This window comes from Lactuca serriola, chromosome 3 (assembly GCF_051521515.1).
Source record: "Lactuca serriola cultivar US96UC23 chromosome 3, Lser_US96UC23_V15, whole genome shotgun sequence".
Classification (NCBI taxonomy): Eukaryota; Viridiplantae; Streptophyta; class Magnoliopsida; order Asterales; family Asteraceae; genus Lactuca; species Lactuca serriola.
Window position 1 is genome coordinate 51,001,844 of NC_136410.1, and position 6,000 is coordinate 51,007,843.

Consider the following 6,000-nt stretch of genomic DNA (forward strand, 5'->3'; position numbering starts at 1 on the left):
GATTTAATATAATTTTTTTTTTGTTCTAATTACCATTCTACCATTTGTAACTGGATAATGATTAATTAACATAATTTTCTCTACATGCTACTCCTCACGTTCAAAATGAGTAATTGTATTGGTAAACATCAACCAAATTGGACAAAGATTTCAATTTTGGACCAAACACAGAAAAAATAAGAACAAAAACAATAAACATTGATATAATTCTGCGATGGTATTATCTCCAAAATAACCGATTCGTTTAAATTAAAGTAGCAATATATAAAGAATTTCATAAGAGATGAATAGATACAAATGTGGTTCAATATTAGTACATGTTTCCTGCGAATCAAATTCGTCAAAAACCTTCGTATAAAAAGATGAAAAACAAACAGGGATTGTTAGAAAGTATGAAGTAGAATAAAACAAAAACTGAAAGAAACATGGTATAATCGGTAATTATAAGTGAAACAATAACATACAACGTTAATGTGGCCTAAGTCCTAATTCATATAAATCTGATTATTTACCAATCGCAGGCGTACCTTCAATAGTTCAATGGGATAAACTCGAAGAAGCAATGTAAGCAGTAAAGCAGATTGCGATGAGAGAGTGAGAGAGGGTCTGCCGCCTGCGAAGTTCAGTGTTGTAAAGAATGATGCATATTCGTATGTTTCAAGTATATATTGAACATAATAAGATCGAATTGACCTAATAATCAAATTAAAATGTAATTGATATGATTGATATTGATACCATAAAAAATGCTCTTAATCAGGTATATAACGAAATTGATTCCATATTCCATTCGATTTCCATCCATATTCCAAATTCCACATTCAAATTGCCATATTTCCAGATTGCCATTGCCATATATTTCCATATTTCCATATATGTAATCTATCTTCCGTTGTAATGATACGTGAAACCAAGCAGGGGTAAAAATGTGATTTAACATTGGCAGGAAAGGCGTTATTGGCATGACACGTGTGAAAGAGGTTTTGTTTATTAGATAGGGATATATATATATATATATATATATATATATATATATATATATATATAAAATCATGCGTTATAAGCTTGATATTTTTAACCCAAACATTCATAATTGTTTATTAGGCCCAAAAACATTTAGATTGACCATCTTGGCCCCTTTTTCTTTAAAAATGGCACTTTTAGTCCCTTTTTATGAAAATTGACGTTTTTGGTCCGTAAACCATTTTTCTTGACATTTTCCACCCAAACTTTATTTGAATAGTAATTTCAGTCCAAAAATATTGCATTTGTCATTTCAAGCCTTTATTTGTAAAAAGTTTACATTTTTGGACTAATTTCCGTAAGTTTTACAATTTTGACCCCAAAATCAAAAACTTTGCATTTTTAGTCCAATTTGGTAATAAAATCATTTTCAACCCCTGAAATAGTTTATTTACGTTTTAGACTCATGGTTTTTTAAGTTTTACATTTCAGCCCCTCAAAACTTCTTTTTTTCACAACCTTGGGCCCAAAAACTCGTGAGGCCCAATAAGCTAAAATTTATGTTTTTGACCCTTTGAAAAGTATTGTTTTCATAAAAACCAGCTTTTATACAAATAAACACCTTATAACCCCCAAAAAACCGATAATTTACAATTTACACCAAATCTTTGTTATTTTTGCAAAAATGACACTTGTAAGGTTCTTTGGCTTTGTTTTTCACTTTTTACACTTAAGGACCCTTAGATCTATTTTGTATGTTGCTTATTATGTTTTTGTTTATGGTTCTTTCACCCTTTTAGCTATAGATCTCGAAATATCTCAAATATTTCATATTATCACAACCAAAAACTAAGGAAATCACACATAACATGCAAACACACATAGATCATCACATAATACTTGTATTCTCCCCCAAAAACAAGTAAAAACCGAAAAAAGAGGTATGAACTCACCTTTCTTAGTTGTTTCGGTTTTGAAGAAGATGTGAAGAAGATTTTTGGTCCTAGCAACACCTTGATGTTGATAGAGCTTCTAAGGTGTGATCATAGAATAAAACTATTTAAGGAGGAGTTCTTGGTGTAAAAATGAAGGAAGGTGTTGTTTTTTTGATAATAACTTACCAATAACAGTGATTGTGGTGAAAAATTCCCTTGGAAACACTCTAAATCTCGAAAATTTGAGGAAATGAAGAAGGAGTTGCTCTTGAAAACTTGAGAGAGTTTTGGAGGAAGTTTGAAGGTGTGTGTGTGTGTGTGTTTTCCTCTTACTCTCGGCCGAATAAGAAAAAGAGAGGGGGAGGGGGAGAGAGTTGAAGTGATGGGTGTATGGATGCATGAGAAATGCATGGTTATTTGTTGTGTAATAAAGAGGTGGCAACATAAGTCAACTCTCTTAATCTCTTTTCTTTTTTTTCTTATATATATATATATATATAGTTGGGTCGAGATGAAGAAGGGAGAGAAGTGGTTTGGGCCTTTAGTGCTTGAGTCCGAAAATATGAAGCCCAAATTGATGGTTTTCGGCCCTTTAGGCCCTTAGGTGGGTTTACGGCCCAATCTTGCATAAAAGAATGGATTTGTGGCCCATTAGGATAAATTGGATTTGTTATGGCCCAACAAGGCCCATTAAGGTAAACCAATTCAGTTGGGGTCCATTATGGCTCAAAATGTTAAGGTTTATAAAAGTGGGTCCAATTAGGGCTCATTTAAGGATCCTAAGCCCAAAATAGTCAGATTGGAGGCTTATTGGTCCATTAGGCCCAATAAGGAAATCCTAGTCCATAATGGACTTAAACCGGGATTTTTATGGTTTCCAATCTTTTGTTGACTATTTGAAGTGTTTGTATAAAGTGTTTGATGGAATTTTGTTGTCACTGAATAATCATCATGCATACTTTCAAGTTTTAGCCACAAATGTTACTATTGTTAATGTTTACAAAAACCTTAGAATTCCTAGTTGTGACAGATTCGGGCTCCCAAGTCCACTTTGAACCCTTCCGATGTTGCTACTAAACCTTGACCAATGGAACCACCTTGTTGTGTAAGGCCTTCGTTTTCCTGTCTAGAATCGTCACCGGTCTCTCCATATAATTTAGGCGCTCTTCGACCTTGATTTCTTCTAAAGGAACCACTAGTGTATCTGTTGGATTAGTGTCTAAGTCCATAACTATTTTGGTATGTACTTGACCCGATGGTGCATGGTCCTTTTGGGTTGCCTTCACCAAAGCAACTTGATAGGATGAATTATGGAGAGAAAGGATTAAATATGATTTATTAATATATTATGGGAATAATATATTAAAGGAGAAATCATATTGTTTAATTAATATTAGTCAATAATTAATTGGTAATTAGTTTTGTGACTAAAAGAGATTAATTAAACTTAAGGGACTGGAATTGTAATTATAAGATAATTGCAATTTCGGCCATGGATTGCCTTATAATAAGGAGTGGACGAATTCTATGGGGAAGCCCATAAGAAATCGTCCAAGGCCTTAAGGAAAGGGATCCATGGGTTGCTTAGGGCTTAAGCATCCAAATTAGGGTTTCCTTGTTAGATAACCCTAATAGCCTCACTATATATAGACCCCTTAAGGACCAAAAACGTGGCTAAGCTTTATTCTAGGGTTTCACATGTTTTTGGGCAGCCTCCATCCTCTCTCCTCTTCATCCTCTTGCTTATGGTGTTTGTGAACCATTAGAGGAGTGACATTTGTGACTCTAAGCTTTCTAAAGTCAATAGAAGAAGGATTTGGGATTGTTATTGCTACATAACAATCAAGGTAATATCTTAAACCCATTCTTATGTTAATATGATTACTTGTATGCTAGAATTAGGGTTTATAGTCTTGGATAACTTGCATGTACAATAGAGAAACCTAGATCCAAGCATTAGGGTTTGTATGAGCACATAGGATGTCTTTTGACCAAAACACAATAGTGGTATCAGAGCCTAGACTGGTTTCTATTGTACTGATGCATTGTATGATTAAAAAATTCGATTTTTGTGGTTCTGGAGGCTGGACTCGCCGAGTCCATAGATGAACTCGCCGAGTCCATGCTGACTCGACGAGTCCATGCCTGACTCGGCGAGTCGGCTCGTTAGAAGGAGGGAAAACCGAGATTTCTTGCTGTTTTTGCTTAAGGATAGTTTCCTTATCATATTAAATCAATATAAATCCGATTTTATGATATATTTGACTATATTCTTGATCTAATTGAAGATATTTATCAATTAATAAAATATTTGTTTCCCTATGTGATAATTGATTAATTATTTTGATTAAATTGATAAATTGTTTTGCAAGAAATCATTAAATAAATAAAATATGGATAATTATGTGATTACTTGTTAATTTAGATTATTCGTTATTTGATCCTTGTGTTATGAAAAGTTTCATATTTTCCCCTTTAGGTTTTATAGTTTAAATTTGAACCCAAAAGTTTTGTTGTTTTGAAATTTAGATAGTTAAAACCCTAATGTTTTGAAAAGGTTTCAAAACTTGCCCTCAAGTTTTGGAATTTAAAATTTTGGATTAATAGTTTAATTTGATGTATATTTAAATTCTAAACCCTAATGTTTTGAAATGTTTCAAAACTTGCCCTCAAGTTTTGGAATTTTAAAGTTGATTAAAAGTTTAATTAGGAATGTTAAATTCTAAAACCCTAGTATTGTTTTGAAAAAGTTCAAATTACACCCTTATGGTTTTATTAATTAGTTAAGTTGTATAATTAAAAGAGTTTAATAAATCCATAAAGTTTTTGGTTTAAAATTTAATTGAATTAAAAGTATAATTGTTAAATTTGACCACCTAATATTTTAAAAGTGTAAAATACACCCTATACTATATATATATATAACATTAAAGGTCTAACATTATATATATATATATATATATATATATATATATATATATATATATGTATGTATGAGTAAAAGTCAGTCTTACCATTAGTAGGCCTCATTCACGAAGCTGGTCTATAAGGGGTGTTTAAGGAAATTGCCTATAAAATGGCGATTGAATGGGTATCCACTCTTACCCACCGCACTCTTGACTAGTGGAGGGTCGTTAGCCGAACGGGTAGGAGAGGACGAAACCTTCCATTATAAGTATAATGAATTATTAAAGTAACTAAATGTTTTCATAAAATTCTCAATCTTAGTTACTTAGGAAAAAGTGAATTGATGCAATTCAATGAAATTACACTTTGTGCCCTTGCGAAGACGTTAGTGGAGCGTGTGTGGTTTACCGGCACACTAAATGGTTCTAAGCAAAGGTAGCAAAGGGTGACTCAATGTTTGTCATAGTTCAGTGGAGCGCGTGTGGTTTACCGGCACATCGAATAGGTGACTGTAACATGTGAGGGCACCATGTAAGTTTGCATGGTTATTCACACCCGCTTTGTGATCCTCGGCATCCCAGTCACAAACAAGAGGGGCATATCGAGATTTAAACATGCCATTGAAATGTTCAATGAATCTCATAGGATCTAGGAGTTTTCATAGATTTAAAACTTAAATTTCTTTTTCGTTTGTCATGGTGGAAATTAGTGAATCGTCATTCACTTACCTTCAAATATTCTGCAACTAGATTACGACATCCCTTTTCTAGGTTGTAGCATATTGTGTTGGGTCCTAGCCTTAGTATCTCATTTGGGTGATTTACTAAGGACTCAATCAATCAACTAACTTGAATTTGTTTTCTCCCGTTTTGTAGATGTCAAAGTTCGACAACTATGGACTTCCCAAATCCCGTGGAACAAGCTTTCCACATGAAGATGGTATTCCACGATTCGATCGAGGAACAAGAAATCATGCTTCACTTCCTCCACCTCCTCCAATTATTCTCCCTAACCCACAAGTTCAAAGGCTTGAAAAGTTCAAGATCACTCAAGCCCTTTTGGCAAGAAAACATAAATAAGGAAAGTCGGTGTGTGCACACGTCCTAGGGATGAAATCACACATTGATAGGTTAAGAATGTTGGGATTCGTCGTCTGTGAGGAAATGGCTGTTGATTGGGTTCTTCAGTCACTTCC